General features: G+C 41.2%; 1 protein-coding gene across 1 annotated transcript in view; it reads right to left on the minus strand.

Moving 5' to 3' along the window:
• Nak (Numb-associated kinase) overlaps nucleotides 1–19364 on the minus strand; it is a 555804-nt gene that overhangs the window by 483157 nt on the left and 53283 nt on the right. The window contains exon 2 of the mRNA XM_071680832.1: nucleotides 14190–14453. The gene's annotated coding sequence lies outside the window, so the exon portion shown is untranslated. The remainder of the gene's footprint in view (nucleotides 1–14189; nucleotides 14454–19364) is intronic.

Consider the following 19364-nt stretch of genomic DNA (forward strand, 5'->3'; position numbering starts at 1 on the left):
CTGGGCCTTAGAGGGAATATACTCTTAATTATACCTTCCACAAAGCATCTCTATCAACTCTATCATATGCCTCCTCCAGATCCATAAATGCTACATACAAATCCATCTGTTTTTCTAAGTATTTCTCACATACATTCTTCAAAGCAAACACTTGATCCACACATCCTCTGCCACTTCTGAAACCACACTGCTCTTCCCCAATCTGATGCTCTGTACATGCCTTCAACCTCTCAATCAATACCCTCCCATATAATTTACCAGGAATACTCAACAAACTTATACCTCTGTAATTTGAACACTCACCTTTGTCCCCTTTGCCTTTGTACAATGGCACTATGCATGCATTCCGCCAATCCTCAGGCACTTCACCATGAACCATACATACATTGAATATCCTTAGAAACCAGTCAGCAACACAATCACCCTCTTTTATAATGCATTCCACAGCAATACCATCCAAACCTGCCGCCTTGCCGGCTTTCATCTTCCGCAAAGCTTTCACTACCTCTTCTCTGTTTACCAAACCATTCTCCCTGATCCTCTCACTTCGCACGCCATCTCGAACAAAACACCCTATTTCTGCCACTCTATCATCGAACACATTCAACAAACCTTCAAAATACTCCCTCCACCTCCCATTTCACCACTAATTGTTATTACCTACCCATTAGCCCCCTTCACCGATGTTCCCATTTGTTCTCTTGTCTTGCGCACTTTATTTGCCTACTTCCAAAATATATTTTTATTCTCCTAAAGTTTAATGATACATTCTCACCCCAACTCTCATTTACCCTCTTTTTCACCTCTTGCACCCTTCTCTAGACCTCCTGCCTCTTTCTTTTATACATCTCCTAGTCATTTGCACTACTTGCCTGCAAACATCGTCCAAATGCCTCTCCTCTTTCACTAACAATCTTACTTCTTCATCCTACCACTCACTACCCTTTCTCATCTGCCCACTTCCCACCTTTCTCATACCACAGGCATCTTTTGCGAAAGCCATCACCTCTTCCCTAAATACATCCCATTCCTCCTCCACTCCCCTTACGTCATTTGCTCTCACCTTTTTTCCAAGCTGAGAGTAAATGTGAATAAGAGCAAGATTATTACGTACAGTAGAGTTGAGGGACAAGTTAACTGGGAGGTAAGTTTGAATGGAGAAAAATTGGAGGAAGTGAAGCGTTTTAGATATCTGGGAGTGGATTTGGCAGCGGATGGAACCATGGAAGCGGAAGTGAGTCACGAGGTGAGGGAGGGGGCGAAGGCTCTGGGAGCGTTGAAGAATGTGTGGAAGGCGAGCACGTTATCTCGGAAAGCAAAAATGGGTATGTTTGAAGGAATAGTGGTTCCAACAATGTTATATGGTCGTGAGGCGTGGGCTATAGATAGGGTTGTGCGGAGGAGGGTGGATGTGCTGGAAATGAGACGTTTGAGGAAAATATATTATGTAAAATGGTTTGATCGAGTAAGTAATGAAAGGATAAGAGAGATGTGTGGTAATAAAAAGAGTGTGGTTGAGATAGCAGAAGAGGGTGTATTGAAATGATTTGGTCACATGGAGAGAATGAGTGAGGAAAGATTGACAGAGAGGATATATGTGTCAGAGGTGGAGGGAACGAGGAGAAGTGGGAGACCAAATTGGAGGTGGAGGATGGAGTGAAAATTATTTTGAGTGATCGGGGCCTGAACATACAGGAGGATGAAAGGCGTGCAAGGAATAGAGTGAACTGGAGTGATGTGGTATACCGGAGTCGACGTGCTATCAATGGATTGAACCAGGGCATGTGAAGCATCTGGGGTAAACCATGGAAAATTCTGTGGGGCCTGGATGTGGAAAGGGAGCTGTGGTTTCGGTGCATTACACATGACAGCTAGAGACTGAGTGTGAACGAATGTGGCCTATATTGTCTTTTCCAAGCGCTACCTCGCGCGCGCGCGCGCGAGAGAGAGAGAGAGAGAGAGAGAGAGAGAGAGATAATACCAATCATTTATGGTTATGTATTCTAAGCATGGAATACAGAAAACAATAATGATGAAGCAAAGAGAACCCCCTCAGTCAAAATTAAATTTTTTCTAATAGAACAAAATACTCAGACAGTAATGTGTGATTTAACGGAAGAAGAACCCAAAGACAGTAGAACATAAGTGACCTACCGGGTGCATAAGGGGAACAACAATTATTATGAAAAAAAAAAAATATGAACAAAGTAAGGAAGAGAATCTAAAATAATTCGCATTCTTTTTAACCCCTTCATCAATAAACAAACATACAGTGTGATTATCATAGTTTTTCCCATTCTCTATTTCCCCCAAACACAAACATAAGATAATTAACAAATATTACTACATATAAACCGAGGGAAAAGTCAGGTTTTTCGGGTTGAAGCAATTCATCACATTTTACACAACACACAACATCCACCTAAGATCCCATACTACACTATAGTTACACCCGGGCCGACCTGTGCCAGTAATGGCACACCCGAGCGCACATACACCCGACCTGTGCCAGTAATGGCACACCCGAGCACACACACACACACACACACACCCGACCTGTGCCAGTAATGGCACTCCGAGCACACATACACCCGACCTGTGCTAGTAATGGCACCCCGAACACACACACACACACACACACACACACGACCAGTGCCAGTAATGGCACACCGAGCACACACACACCCGACCTGTGCCAGTAATGGCACTCCGAGCACACACACACCCGACCTGTGCCAGTAATGGCACCCTGAGCACACACACACACACACACACACACACACACACCCGACCAGTGCCAGTAATGGCACACCGAGCACACACACACCCGACCTGAGCCAGTAATGGCACCCTGAGCACACACACACACACACACACACACACACACACCCGACCAGTGCCAGTAATGGCACACCGAGCACACACACACCCGACCTGTGCCAGTAATGGCACACCCAAGAACAGGCTGTGATTGACAAGGGCCAATGCCAAGCTCAATCATAACTAGTCTTTACCCATGTGTAAACACGAGGTAGCGCCAGGAACATGCGAAGGACAACCTCTTTTGTTGACATCCACTCCAGTTGTCATAAATAAAGCAACAGCAGAGCCCCGTTATCCACTTCCAGTCTCCACACGCCTTTCTGTGGCTTCCCCTGACCGCTTCATATCTCCTGGTTCAGCACATCGACAGCACATCGCCCCCACTATATCACTTTCCCTCCAGTTCGTCTTATCCCATGCACGCCTCTCACTCTCATGAATGTTCAGACCCCAATAACCCAAAGACGCTTTCACAGTCTGTCCACTTCCTTTTCGGTCTTCTCCTCACTCTTACTCCCTCCACTTCTGGCCCACATAACCTCTTAGTTTCTCTCTTCACTCATTCTCGTCATTTGTCCAAACCATTTCAACAGACCTTGGCCAGGTCTCTCAGTCCTACTCAGCCTCCAACCACCACACTTCCCTTTGACACTGTCATTCCTTACACGATCAGCTCCTCTCACACCACACGCTGTCCTCAAGCGCTTATATAATGTCCCAACACAACCACAGTTTCGTTCGCTTATACTTAGGGTCCGTGACTCGCAACCACACAGCACCGTTGGTACTACTATACCATCAAACATACCCATAACATTGCCATCACACAGAGAATGACATCACTTGCCACACATTTCCCAATGTACCTAGGAATTTTGTACCCCATTACCCACCCTATGGTTTCCCATCCACTAAAATGTTCAATGCAAAGTATCTAAAGCACTCCACTTCCTACCGCCTCTCTCCGTCCAGATTCTCAATCAAACCGACATACCTTACCCACTGCTAAACGTCATGACCTTACGTTTATTCACGTTAACGCTTAACTTCCTCCTGTCATACACCAAGCGTTTTCATAAACTTCCACGAACCAGCTTCTGCAGTTTCTTAGTCAAGTTTGCCACCAAAGCCGTGCCATCCGCAAACAGCAGCTGACTCACCTCCCTGGCCCCCTCCATCCCCAGTATACTGTAGACACGTCCTTCTCCCGCAAACCATCGTATTTCCTTCCGTCGTCAACTTATCCATAGACTGATGGAACAGCCAACGTGACATCACACACCCTTTCCACAAACCCACCTTCAAATGGAACCACTCACTCTCCTCTTTTCCAATTCGCATGCACGTCTTTTTTTCTTGATGTAAACTCCTCGCTGCTTCTAATAGCTTTCCTCTCACACTATATATTCATAACACCCACAGTGCATCTCTATCAACCTTATCACACGCTTCCTCCAAATCCATATATGCCACGAATGAATCTCTCTCTCTCTCTCTCTCTCTCTCTCTCTCTCTCTCTCTCTCTCTCTCTAAGATTTCTCACATAAACTCTTCAGGGCAAACACCTGATCTGAAAGGCCTCTACCTCTTCTAGCTCCACGTTGCTCCTTCAGACTCTGATGCTCTGTGCATGCTACCACCCTCTCAATCACTGCTTTCCCATACAACTTACCAGGTACACTCAACAGACTTATTCTTCTTTGATTAAAGCCTTGAATCATGTCCCCCTTGCCTTTACATTATGACATTATACAGGCATTTTACCAACCCTCCGGCATCTCACCTCGAGCCAGGCATTCAATGAAGATCCTTTCTTGAGAAATTTAACTGCCACCCCCACCCACTCCTGTTTTGCCAAACGTCATCTTACGCAAGGCTTTCACCACCTCTTGACTTCACACAGTACACGAACAATGATTCATTTCACACTTTAACTGGTAAATGAAACCAAGGGCCAGTTATGCCGTGAGAATGTCTATGGTCGCAGAATTATATTGGGCACCTGAGGGAGGCAGGGGTTCGAGAACTTTAGACTGGAGGTTATAACTTCACTTCGACATAAATAATGACGCAAACACCAAAAAAAATAAAAGAAAAACAATCTTCCTCGTTTCGTGTACGGCTCGAATTCTGGTTAAATGGGGAATATTTAGATAAATATCATGTGTTGATTCTAAAGTAGCGTGTGTGTGTGTGTGTGTGTGTAGGCATAGCATGACCACACGTCGTGCGCTGGATGTCAACGAAACACGTTCTCGTGCGCTGCTGCTGGCGGTGGTGGTGCTACATGTTACGAGCGAACGAACCCGCTCCATCACACACCTCGGGCGACATTAAGGATGTATGTAACACAAGGCAGCCCACTCGCTCGTTTGGGGTCTGTGACTGGATGTAACAAGACAGCCCACTCACCTCGCTCGCCTGGACGCGTCTGATGAGCTCATTGTCTGTGACATTTACGTCATTGCGAGGAGCAGCTGGCGGCTATGTTTAGTCTTATCTGTTCTGCAAGGCCAACAACACTTTGAGAGATAAAGACGGATCTGTGATCATCGCTTCACCACAGAGTTTCCAGACTTGCTGCTGTGTTAGGGGGCGTGTCTTTACTCCCACAGCAGTGGTGTCCGAGCTGTGGGATGCGGCCTTTTGCCGGGAAAGAGTCCAAAATATAAGCAGAATCAGTGGGAGTTGGGTGACGATGTACGACAATGAACACTTTCCACTCCAGGTTCTACTTCGAATTCCAGCCTCGACTCACTACACAAAAGCATTTCCATCATTTCCCTGCTACTGATTGCTGCGCAGCCTTGAAGTAACCTCTGGCGAAGGAAGGGCCTTGGGATAATGATAGTAAAAATTATAATAATAATAATCAAGGTAAAACTAACGAGAGAAACCTGCGATTATGCAGTTCTTGCAATGACGCGTATTTGTCATGTATACAATCATTTCTGGCCTAACGACCGTTCAGGGTCATTCAACCCGGCAACAAGGAGAAAGCATTTGGGTTGTTAAGTAATTGATACATACACTTCCACCTAAACACGTCTGTACATAAATGATTCCTAAAGAACATATTGAAATCCGAGTGTGTGAAATCCTCGCGACAATTCGTATGCACAAAACGCTGTAAAATCGTATTTTACCAAATGTTTACCAATGTTATTATCATTATTATCATTATCATTATTATCATTATTATCATTATAGTTATCATTATTATCATTACTATCATCATCATTATAGTTATCATTATCATATCATTATCATTATTATCATTATTATCCATCCATACTATTCGCCATTTCCCGCAATACCAAGCTAGCGTTAAGAACAGAGAGGGGAAGATTTCCAGCCCCCCGCTCCCTCCCCTTTTAGTCGCCTTCTACGACACGCAGGGAATACGTGGAAAGTATTCTTTCTCCCCTATCATCATTATTAACAAAACATTATTTCCTACAACAGTTACTTTTCTATTGAAGAAAAATTTTCAGATTCGAGAAAAGATCAATTATTATAATTGTTCTAAGTCCACCAAGAACTCTAAGTCATAACCGTCGTCATTGTACAGTTTAATTGTTAAGGTAAAATCAGTTAACCCAAAATTCTTACCTAACCTAACCTAACCTAGCCTAACCCAACCTAATCTAACCTAACCTAACCCAACCTAACCTAGCCTAACCTAACCTAACCTAACCTAACGTAACCTAACACCTACTGATACTCTACCCTTAACCCTAGCCTACCTTAGCGTAACTCACAGATAAAGTAAAGGAAAACAAACGGATATAAACCAACCAACAGAATAACCCCGGAATACAAAAATATAATTAACAGTGACAATGAATTAATAAATATGGTCACGCTTTGAATTTCCTCCCTTTGATTTTTTCTCCTATTGTTTTTAATTGTTTCATCTAAATCATTCTCTTCTGCTTCAGTGAATCTAATAGAATAAAAAAATAAGGGTGGTCACCATTTTCGAAACCCCCTTTTTTTTTAAAGTAAATCCAAACGAGAAAGTTTGTGCTTAACAGAGAGAGAGAGAGAGAGAGAGAGAGAGAGAGAGAGAGAGAGAGAGAGAGAGAGGGGGGGGAGGATCCCTCATGTCACTGCGGCTTAATAAACTGACAACGGATCACACACACACAGTTCGTCAACAAATACACATTATGAACAAAAACGCATACAAAACTTTAATCACTTTCAGCACTGTCTGATGGCTATCGTCATTCAAGATTTTTTTTTTCTTTTCTATTTCCACAGAAAATATTGACCAATGAAATATAACTAAGAGAGCTACCGAAATACATGTAAATATGTATGTACTAGGATGATAACCGGGGAAATGTTTGGAGCGAACATTTACAGATGCCTCGCATACTTATACCATTCAGTGTATGATATGGAGCCACTCCCTTTCTTTTTAGGGGCCCGGTGCTGTGGTGACGACATTAAGAACGCTTACACCTCATTTCTGTGAATTAACTCGTAAGTGTTTAAAAGAAGCTTATATCATTCTTGGCATCTCTCAAGTTCCTTAGTTTGACCTATATGTGAACCACACAACGGTTATTATAATTCATCATATTAATTCAACCATATATGGACGTTTTCTATGATGACTGAACACTTGCCGACCCAGCCAAAGGATATTACTTATGAAAGGAATCCCATATAAACACACAGATGATAAAGATATCATAATTCTGGTGTCTTGGAATATTACCATTTTTTTTCGAAATGTTTAAATTTTTTTTCTTTGTATCGTAGAGACGTAAATGTATCGACAGCTACTTCATCTGCACGTATACTAAAACATTTTTTTTCTTCCCATTAGTCTGTCATTAATATTTAGAGTTGCGTTCAAGTGAGTGCTCTCTAGGGACATGGGGTTTGAGCCAGGCTGAGAAACTGGCGAATCTTCTGTATCAGTGCAAAATGTTCCGGATTTTATGCTTCATAACTTATTACTACATATTCATACTTATCATCCTTGGTCGCCGTTTCCCGCGTCAGCGAGGTGGCGCCAGGAAAAAGACGATGAACGGCCCATCCACTCATATATACATACACGCCCATACACGTACATATACATAAACATACATATCAACATATACATACATATACATACACATAGACATATACATATATACACATGTACATATTCATACTTGCCTTTAATCCATTCCCGGCGCTACCCCGCCCCACAGGAAACAGCGTCGCTGCCCCACGCTTCAGCGAGGTAGCGCGAGGAAAGAAAAAAAAAAAACCACATTTGTTCACACTCAGTCTCTGTCATGTGTAATGTACCGAAACCACATCCAGGCCCCAGATATCTTTCCATGGTTTACCCCAGACGCTTCACATGCCCTGGTTCAATCCATTGACAGCACATCGACCCCGGTATACCACATCGTTTCAATTCACTCTATTCCTTGCACGCCTCTCATTCTCCTGTATGTTCAGGTCTCTATCATTCAAATTTTTTTTCACTCTCGCCTCTCTTGTAACCTCCATCTCTGACACATATATCCTCTTGGTCAATCTTTCCTCACTCATTCTCTCCATGTGTCCAAACCATTTCAACACACTCTCTTATGCTCTCTCAACCACACTCTTTTTATTACCACACATCTCTCTTACCCTTTCATTACTTACTCGATCAAACCACCTCACACCACATGTCCTCAAACATGTCATCCCAAACACATCTACCCTCCTCCGTACGACCCTGTATAGCCCATGCCTCGCAACCATATAATATTCATGGAACTACTATTCCTTCAAACATTCCCATTTTTGTCTTTGAGATAACGTTCTTTCTTTCCATACATTATTCATTGGTCCCAGAACCTTCGCCCCCTCCCCCACCCTGTGACTCACTTTCGCTTCCATGGTTCCATTCGCTGCTAAGTCCACTCCCAGATATCTAAAACATTTCACTTTCTCAAATTTTTCTCCAGTCAAACTTACATCCCAATCAACTTGTCCCTCAACCTTACTCTACCTAATAACCTTGCTTTTATTCACATTTACTCTCAGCTTTCTCCTTTCACACACTTTTCCAAACTCAGTCACCAACTTCTGCAGTGCTGTATGGTCGGCGAACAACAACTGACTCACTTCCCAAGCCCTTTCATCTACAACAGACTGCATACTTGCCCCTCACTCCAAAACTCTTGCATTTACCTCCATAACTACCCCATCCATAAACAAATTAAACAACCATGGTGACATCATATACCCTTGCCGCAAACCATCCTTCACTGGGAACCAGTCACTCTCCTCTCTTCCTACTCGTACACATGCCTTACATCCTCGATAAAAACGTTTCACTGCTTCTAGTAACCTACCTCCCACCCATATATTCTTAATACCTTCCACGAAGCTTCTTTATCAACTCTGTTATATGCCTTCTCCAGATCCATAAATGCTACATACAAATCCATTTGTTTTTCTAAGTATTTCTCACATACATACTTCAAAGCAAACACCTGATCCACATATCCTCTATCACTTCTGAAACCACACTGCTCTTCCCCGTACAATATAAGTAGGTAATTACACACACACACACACACACACGAATGAGGTGTTGGAAATAATTTCATTAATGATCAGAGTGAAGCTGACGGTCTCAATGACCCCCACAATCGACAGACTTCCGGTTCAAATAACCAAGAAAAATTCTCGGGTTTTAAACCACAACAGTCCGCGCCATGACAGGTTTAATCATTTGATGTCAGTATTAGATTTCGGAAAAAAAAAAGAGTATGAGAGAGAGAGAGAGAGAGAGAGAGAGAGAGAGAGAGAGAGAGAGAGAGAGAGAGAGAGAGAGAGAGAGAGAGAGAGAGAGAGAGAGAGAGAGAGAATTTCCCCTCCTCCCCACAAGATCCGTTCCTTCGAGTCCACAACAAAGACACTTGGCCACTATTCATGTGTGACACTGAGTCATCGTCAGACCAGCACTTGGTGCGTCACACAGCTCTACGTGCACAGTGACCCCTCACTTTCAACTCTTGGTAGTAACATGAAAGCGTCATGGCGGCCACACGACAACAACAACATCAACAACACAACCTGCCTTCATCCACTTCCGCCGCCACCCCGCCACACCTGAGATGACACCCCCCTCCCCCCGCATGTGCGCGCGAGGTAGCGCTAGGAAAGACAACAAAGTCCACACTCGTTCATAATCAGTCTCTAGCTGTCATGTGTAATATATATATATATATATATATATATATATATATATATATATATATATATATATATATATATATATATATTTATTTATTTATATATTATACTTTGTCGCTGTCTCCCGCGTTTGCGAGGTAGCGCAAGGAAACAGACGAAAGAAATGGCCCAACCACCCCCCCCCCCCCATACACATGTATATACATACGTCCACACACGCAAATATACATACCTACACAGCTTTCCATGGTTTACCCCAGACGCTTCACATGCCCTGCTTCAATCCACTAACAGCACGTCAACCCCGGTATACCACATCGCTCCAATTCACTCTATTCCTTGCCCTCCTTTCACCCTCCTGCATGTTCAGGCCCCGATCACACAAAATCTTTTTCACTCCATCTATATATATATATATATATATATATATATATATATATATATATATATTATACTTGTCGCTGTCTCCCGCGTTAGCGAGGCAGCGCAAGGAAACAGACGAAAGAATGGCCCAACCCACCCACATACACATGTATAAACATACACGTCCACACACAGCAAATATACATATCTATACATCTCAACGTATACATATATATACACACAGATATATATATATATATATATATATATATATATATATATATATATATATATATATATATATATATATATATATGTACACAATTCGTACTGTCTGCCCTGATTCATTCCCGTCGCCACCCCGCCACACATGAAATGAAAACCTCCTCCCACCGCACGCGCGCGCGAGGTAGCGCTAGGAAAAGACAACAAAGGCCACATTCGTTCACACTCAGTCACTAGCTGTCAAGTAATAATGCACCGAAACCACAGCTCCCTTTCCACATCCAGGCCCTACAAAACTTTCCATGGTTTACCCCAGACGCTTCACATGCCCTGGTTCATATATATATATATATATATGAACGATCATATGGATGTCGCCAGAGCATGTTGTGACTCGTCGCGCGGTAACCCAGCGGGAAATACGTTTCGTTCTCACTCTCATACGAACATGGAGGTTATGGGCGTCCCACGCACACAGAACAGTAGGAAAAACGTCCATGAGTCCTGACAGAAACAAGTGGACAGATAAAGGTTAGCAATCCTGAGTCATGTTCTGTGTATAACTATAGTGATGTGCGTATATGCGTACCAGACCCACACTTATGCGTAAACCTATGCTAATATGCTAACTCACACACACACACACAGGGACCTTCGTGGTGTAGTGGTTAGCGGTACTGACCATGAATCAACACAGGCCCGCCGGAGGTCGAACCGAATGGATTCAAACCTTAAAACGTGGCAGTTGGCCCCACACCCAACCCAGGTGCACGTCCTCTCTTCGAGGCTGGTTGATAAATGGATACCTGGCTTAGGCTGGGGTTGGTGTACGTATATATGTATGTATGTATGTATGTATGTGCGTATGTATGTACGTATGTATGTACGTATGTATGAATGTATGCATGTATGTATGCAAGTATGTATGTACGTATGTATGTATGTATGTATGTATGTATGTACGTATGTATGTATGTATGTATGTATGTATGTATGTATGTAATAATACAAACATAGGTGTAACAAGAGGAGGTGAAATCATAGCGGTCAATCACTAGACTGATCATAACCGATTAGTCTAATCAGATTTCTGCTTCCTCATTTCGAGGTATTTTGCCCACGTCCCGAATCAAGAGATGAGACGTGTTCAGTAGGAGAAAGAGTGTGAGGACAGGAGGAAGAATGAGTTACATTGTGAGTTAAGTATGAGAAAGATAACGGGTACCAGTGTGATGAAGGGAAGAAGAACGAGTTATGGCGAGTTGAGTTATCAGCATATAGGCAAACAAGGTTGGGTGTTGAAAAGAGAAAATTTAGATCCCATTTCCAGCAGCAATACTAAGCATATCTTTGTAGGGTTGCTAAACACACCTTGATATGGAGAATTTAGATATTCATGACTTTTATCTTAGGTACCCCCCACATATTGTTATATCAAGTTGAAGAATGACTGGAAGGCGAGAACGTTATCTCGGAGAGCAAAAATGGGCATGTTTGAAGGAATAGTGGTTCCAACAATGTCATGGTTGCGAGGACTGTGCAGAGGAGGGTGGATGTGTTGGAAATGAGATGTTTGAGGACAATATGTGGTGTGAGGTGGTTTGATCCAGTAAGTAATAATAGGGTAAGAGAGATGTGTGGAAATAAAAAGAGCGTGGTTGAGAGAGCAGAAGAGGGTGTTTTGAAATGGTTTGGGCACATGGAGAGAATGAGTGAGGAAAGATTGACCAAGAGGATATATGTGTCGGAGGTGGAGGGAACGAGGAGAAGTGGGAGACCAAATTGTAGGTGGAAAGATGGAGTGAAAAAGATTTTGTGTGATCGGGGCCTGAACATGCAGGAGGGTGAAAGGAGGGCAAGGAATAGAGTGAATTGGATCGATGTGGTATACCGGGGTTGACGTGCTGTCAGCGGATTGAATGAGGGCATGTGAAGCGTCTGGAGTAAACCATGGAAAGCTGTGTAGGTATGTATATTTGCGTGTGTGGACGGATGTATATACATGTGTATGGGGGTGGGTTGGGCCATTTCTTTCGTCTGTTTCCTTGCGCTACCTCGCAAACGCGGGAGACAGCGACAAAGCAAAAAAAAAAAAAAAAAAAAAAATATATATATATATATATATATATATATATATATATATATATATATATATATATATGAGCAGAAGAGGGTGTGTTGAAATGGTCTGGACATATGGAGAGAATGAGTGAGGGAAGATTGAAAAAGAGGATATATGTCAGTGGCAGAGGGAACAAGGAAAAGCGGGAGGTGAAAGGATGGAGTGAAAAAGATTTTGAGCGATTAAGGCCTGAACCTGCAGGAGGGTGAGAAGCGTACGAGGAACTGAGTGAATTGGAAGGGTGTGGTATACAGGGGTCGACGTGCTATTAATGGACTGAATCAGGGCATATGAAAATCTGGGGTAAACCATGGAAAAGTCTGTGGGGCCTGGATGTGGATAGGGAGCTGTGGTTTCAGTACATTACACATGACAGCTAAAGACTGAGTGTGAACGAATGTGGCCTTTGTTGTCTGTTTTCCTGGCGCTACCTCGCTGACGCTGGGAAGTGGCGATGCTATATCCTGTGTGGCATAATGGTGAAATCGCGCTTCAGCAGTTCATAAAATTTTATTTAACATGTAATTTTTCTATACATGTGGCACGACATGTTTCGTGGAGACAATCCACCTCATCATCAGGTGCCAGTACTTAACAAAGTTATTTAGATCCCAACATCACACATGGTTTCCGCCGTCCAACACCAGTTTTTATAGACCAAGCACAATGTACGAGGACAATATGTGGTAATAAAGGAATCACGCATCTCTACACTTAGTCAATAATCAAGAAAAACTTGCCTTCTAATCTGCAGCTACACACATGATCAATTTAACATATACGATGTTTAACTGCCAAATAGTTAAGAGTGCGAAAGACGATATTAAAAAAAGAACACTTAAAATAATACTCCACTAACTATACCAGACATTCGGACAACAGTGATATATCAACCCCACTGATAATCAGAGACAGATAAGATCAAGATGATGTCATCTATCGTGTAAAGATAAATACAATTTATATATGTAAATCCACATATATTGAAAAGAATCGCCAAGCAGTGAAGGAACATTTTTAGTTTCCATTGGCTTACGTTTCGTTATTGGCCATACCATCATCAGAGCCTAAACGACGATAGGATATAATACTTGTAATAGCTACAGTGAGAGTGTCGGTACAGCGTATTAAGCCTCGTCTATCTAACACTGTAACTTAACCCTGAATTATCATACAAGTCCAAAGTGAAACCAACAGAACAGAAAGACAAGGACAAAAAGTTCGTTGTAAGATAAGGAAAGCCACTGATGATGAAATCCTATCACAGACAAGTGCACTGAAACGTGACGATGCACATAAGTTATAAGTAACCCAGAGGCGAAATTTCCTTCTCTGGGAAAAGTTCCTATGGACACATATCCTGACACTAATGAAACACACAGCTCACGGTACGACGCTAACTTAAACCTGATCAATCTTTCAAAAAAAAAAGACAAAATATCATCATAGCTACCTCGTTGTTCCCTGGGTTTTCATTCCTGTAGGACAGGTGGGACACCAGTATTAAGGACACTGTCTACGGAGCTACTGGCCAACACAGAGAAATCCACCGCCGACATTGGGTTAAGGTTGCTGTCATTTCAAATTGCTGAGAGAGGCAGTTTGGCGATTGGGTCAGGAGGTTATGTACAGGTCTCGTCCATATATCAAAGCATTTTAGCTCTAATCCATGTGAACAGCAGACGACTGTAACTCTCCATGAATAACGTCCCTGAAACTGGAAAAAAAAAAGATGAGCGTTTTTGTTTTGTACGTTTTTTCAACTATGATCTGAGAAGAATATTCCCGTAAGTGCTATCGTAAACGTTTTACGGAGTGAGTAACTGCCATAATAATTTGCTAATTGTTTTACCATTACACACAAGGAAAACTAGTTCACAAACAAAAGATATCTCAATGAACCTAATTTTGTGTGGAATGTAACGTAATGAGAACGAGTGTAGAATATTTGTGTGGTTAATATAATCATTAGAATAAAAAATGCAAATATTTGGTGCACATGCCAGCAAATATGGTTTTCTATATACTGAGGGACTCGTATATATTTTTTCTTTTTTCTTGTATATCTTATAAAACTTGTGGGAAACATGGACAATTCGGGACTTATCATCTCGCTAACATTAAATACATATCAACTTGTTACCTCATTGGTATTCGAAAATCTGTTTAAACTCACGTTTCTGTTGCCCTTTCGCTGTTCAACATTCTGTCATTTACTTGATTAAAGAAGAATTCAAATGAAGGAGTGAACGAAAGAAATCAAATGAAACTGAACTATCTATAATGTTTATATTCATCTAGCCACTAATCACAATTTTTCGTATATATACCTTTAACATGCTTTACTATCCTCTAAGGCGCACTGAGCTAGCGATTCAGTGGCTTTCAGCCTCCCCTCCCTGGCTCAAGCTGCAGTCTTTCATTTTTTGCTTCACCCACACATGGGTTGCTCACACATAACATTTTGACAAGTACTTATTCATACGACTCGTTAGTCTTAACTACACATTCCCAGCGGGTAGCGCTACGCGTTGCCCCTGTAACATCTTGTATGTAATCAACGGTACCAGCCACCACTGAGCAGGACAAGCGAATAAATTACGACACAGGTGAAGGTCTTAGGGCACAGGTCACCCTCAATGACCTTATCTTTCTCATGTTACAAAGTCAGGTCAAGCTACGTTCTGGGGAAACATATTTGAATTCTTTTTTTCACCTATAATGTTATCTAATTTACATTTACCAACATTCTGATACGTACTGACATCTCTTCTATGCTTGATAAGAGACGATTCAACAGTATTTGTATCCATGACTGAGTTATTGTATGTGATAACCTTAACACTGCTTTGGTCAATTTGATGACCAATGAAGTGTCTGAGGTGGACGAATACTGCATTGGATTATTGACCACACATAACACTATGTTGTTTAACTCTGACATCAAGAACTTTACCAGTTTGACCCATGTAAAATTGATCACACTCTTTATATGGGATATTATACACACAACCCTTCTGAGAAGTTACATAATTTCTGTAAGACTTTTTCTAACCGTATTGCTGATGACTACATTAATATTAATATTCTTTTTTTTTTTAACATTAAAGAAGTTCTCACAATTGGGCACTACGAACACGTTTTTGATCACAAATGGTTCTTTTGGTTGAACATGATAAAAGAGACTGGAAAAATCACAAGCAGAATCAAGGAAATGTTTGGGATACTGGCAATTTATAACCAATGTTACATAATTCATCACAAAGGAATTCTGGACCAAATATGCAAATTGCTCTAACAAAACACTAACGAAAACACAGAACGTTTCGCTTTACTGTGATGAGCTGAACAAGTGAATAGATAAACAGATGTTTGTTTCTTTACGACATATGCCAAACTTTTATGTAGTTTTCATCCTTATGAAGATTACAATCTAAGAATACCAATGTCCCCTGAGTCTCATTCAGTTTCAAGAGCGAACTTAATTAAGTTTACCAGACTAATCAAAATGTTATGTAATAAATTTTCACCAATATCAACAAGCCACAAACAAATACTATCATCAATAAATCTGTATCATTTGGTATTACTAAGTAAGATGTCATACAGTATCTTGCTTTCAAAAACTTCCAAAAGTTAAATTATCTAAGAGGAGTGAGAAAGGATTCCCCATTCTCAAACCAAATTACTATTTAAAAAAAAAGTACAGTTGAACTGAAACTTACAATCTTTAACATATAGTCTAATTGACTTCAAAATTATCATATGTGATTATCAACCTCTTCCACGAAAAACACAAATAAATCATCAACAGAGACTTTGGTGAATAATGATATATCGAAACTGATAAGCTTAAATGTATAATGAAGCTGGGCACTAATGAATGATGAAACATCAAAACTGATAGGCTTAAAAGTATAAATAAGCTGGATACTGCTGAATAATGAAACATCAAAACTGATAAGCTCAAAAGTATAATTTAGCTGGATTTTTTTTTTTTTTTTTTTTTTTATACTTTGTCGCTGTCTCCCGCGTTTGCGAGGTAGCGCAAGGAAACAGACGAAAGAAATGGCCCAACCCCCCCCCCCCCATACACATGTACATACACACGTCCACACACGCAAATATACATACCTACACAGCTTTCCACGGTTTACCCCAGACGCTTCACATGCCTTGCTTCAATCCACTGACAGCACGTCAACCCCTGTATACCACATGACTCCAATTCACTCTATTTCTTGCCCTCCTTTCACCCTCCTGCATGTTCAGGCCCCGATCACACAAAATCTTTTTCACTCCATCTTTCCACCTCCAATTTGGTCTCCCTCTTCTCCTCGTTCCCTCCACCTCCGACACATATATCCTCTTGGTCAATCTCTCCTCACTCATTCTCTCCATGTGCCCAAACCATTTCAAAACACCCTCTTCTGCTCTCTCAACCACGCTCTTTTTATTTCCACACATCTCTCTTACCCTTACGTTACTTACTCGCTCAAACCACCTCACACCACACATTGTCCTCAAACATCTCATTTCCAGCACATCCATCCTCCTGCGCACATCTCTATCCATAGCCCACGCCTCGCAACCATACAGCATTGTTGGAACCACTATTCCCTCAAACATACCCATTTTTGCTTTCCGAGATAATGTTCTCGACTTCCACACATTTTTCAAGGCTCCCAAAATTTTCGCCCCCTCCCCCACCCTATGATCCACTTCCGCTTCCATGGTTCCATCCGCTGACAGATCCACTCCCAGATATCTAAAACACTTCACTTCCTCCAGTTTTTCTCCATTCAAACTCACCTCCCAATTGACTTGACCCTCACCCCTACTGTACCTAATAACCTTGCTCTTATTCACATTTACTCTCAACTTTCTTCTTCCACACACTTTACCAAACTCAGTCACCAGCTGGATACTACTGAATAATGAAACATGAAAACTGATAAGCTTAAATGTATAATCAAGCTGGTCACTACTGAGTTTGTCAACTTAAATGGATACTGTTTTTGATATGAGAAAAAGATATTGTGCGAATTAATGGATTGAAAATACTGACACTAGTACCATTTATCTGTGTATAGTCCTGACGAAGTAATCATACGAAAGCACTTGAAGCTTCGAATGATCAGTTTCCCTGTGCTTTTACTTATAAATAAATGAATAAATAGATAAGTAAACAATATATATATATATATATATATATATATATATATATATATATATATATATATATATATATATATATATACACGTGCTTGCCTTCATCCATTCTCGTCGTTACCCCGTCCCACAGGAAAGAACGTGAGTGTTTATGGCACGTGAAGACGGTGTTTAAGATTATTCAATTCGTGTTTATATCTTGACGTTGACGGCCTTGATGTTAATCCTTTCAGTATATAGGACTGAATGCTGAACTGCAAACCAACTAATCCTTCCTAGGTTTACGCTGTCCTAACCACACAGACGCTCTAATGTTTCAGTAAATGTTCGGTGGCCTTGAAGTCAAATAGGAAAGGAATATTTTTACCTGATGGCTGGACTATAAGTCGATTGCAGGATGAGCGTACAGAAAATATAACATAATTTTACACAGTTGTAATGAACGAGTCTTCGTGCTTTCTTAAGTTAGTAAATATATATATATATATATATATATATATATATATATATATATATATATATATTCGACTGATATTATCTCTAAAGAAGTTCATAAACAAGTTATTTTTTGTGCGTCAGAAGAAACACAGTCATTCTAGCCTTCTACACAGCTTTCTTGTTTTCGTCAGGTAAGTTACGTTCTAACCTCTCGTTCATCGCCACAACCTTTCCAACAACCCTTTCCTACATTCTACACCTCCCTGAGATCCGTTTAACAACCCCAATCCCCAACCTCTCCAGTGATAAGGATGACCATAAACGTAACTCGAAGCCAGCTGCTGGCGGGCTGGATGCGCGCAGACGTTGCGCCACTTTCTAAGTTTCCTGCCACCATCTCTTCTGTTGTGACTCGTATCACATCTCACGTCCGAAGACACGCCAAACGTTGCTCATATCTGTGCCCTCTCTCTCTCTCTCTCTCTCTCTCTCTCTCTCTCTCTCTCTCTCTCTCTATATATATATATATATATATATATATATATATATATATATATATATATATATTTTCTTTTTCTTTTAGCTATTATACTTTGTCGCTGTCTCCCGCGTTAGCGAGGTAGCGCAAGGAAACAGACGAAAGAATGGCCCAACACATACACATACACGTCCACACACTCAAATATATATACCTATACACTTCGACGTATACATATATATACATACACAGACATACACATATATACACATGTACATAATTCATACTGTCTGCCTTTATTCACTCCCTTCGCCACCAAGCCACACATGAAATGACACCCCCTCCCCCCCGCACGCGCGCGCAAGGTAGCGCTAGGAAAAGGCAACAAAGGCCCCATTCGTTCACACTCAGTCTCTAGCTGTCATGCAATAATGCCCAAAACCACAGCTCCCTTTCCACAACGAAGATATATATATATATATATATATATATATATATATATATATATATATATATATATATATATATATATATATATAT

Source organism: Panulirus ornatus, chromosome 2 (genome assembly GCF_036320965.1).
Source record: "Panulirus ornatus isolate Po-2019 chromosome 2, ASM3632096v1, whole genome shotgun sequence".
Lineage (NCBI taxonomy): Eukaryota > Metazoa > Arthropoda > Malacostraca > Decapoda > Palinuridae > Panulirus > Panulirus ornatus.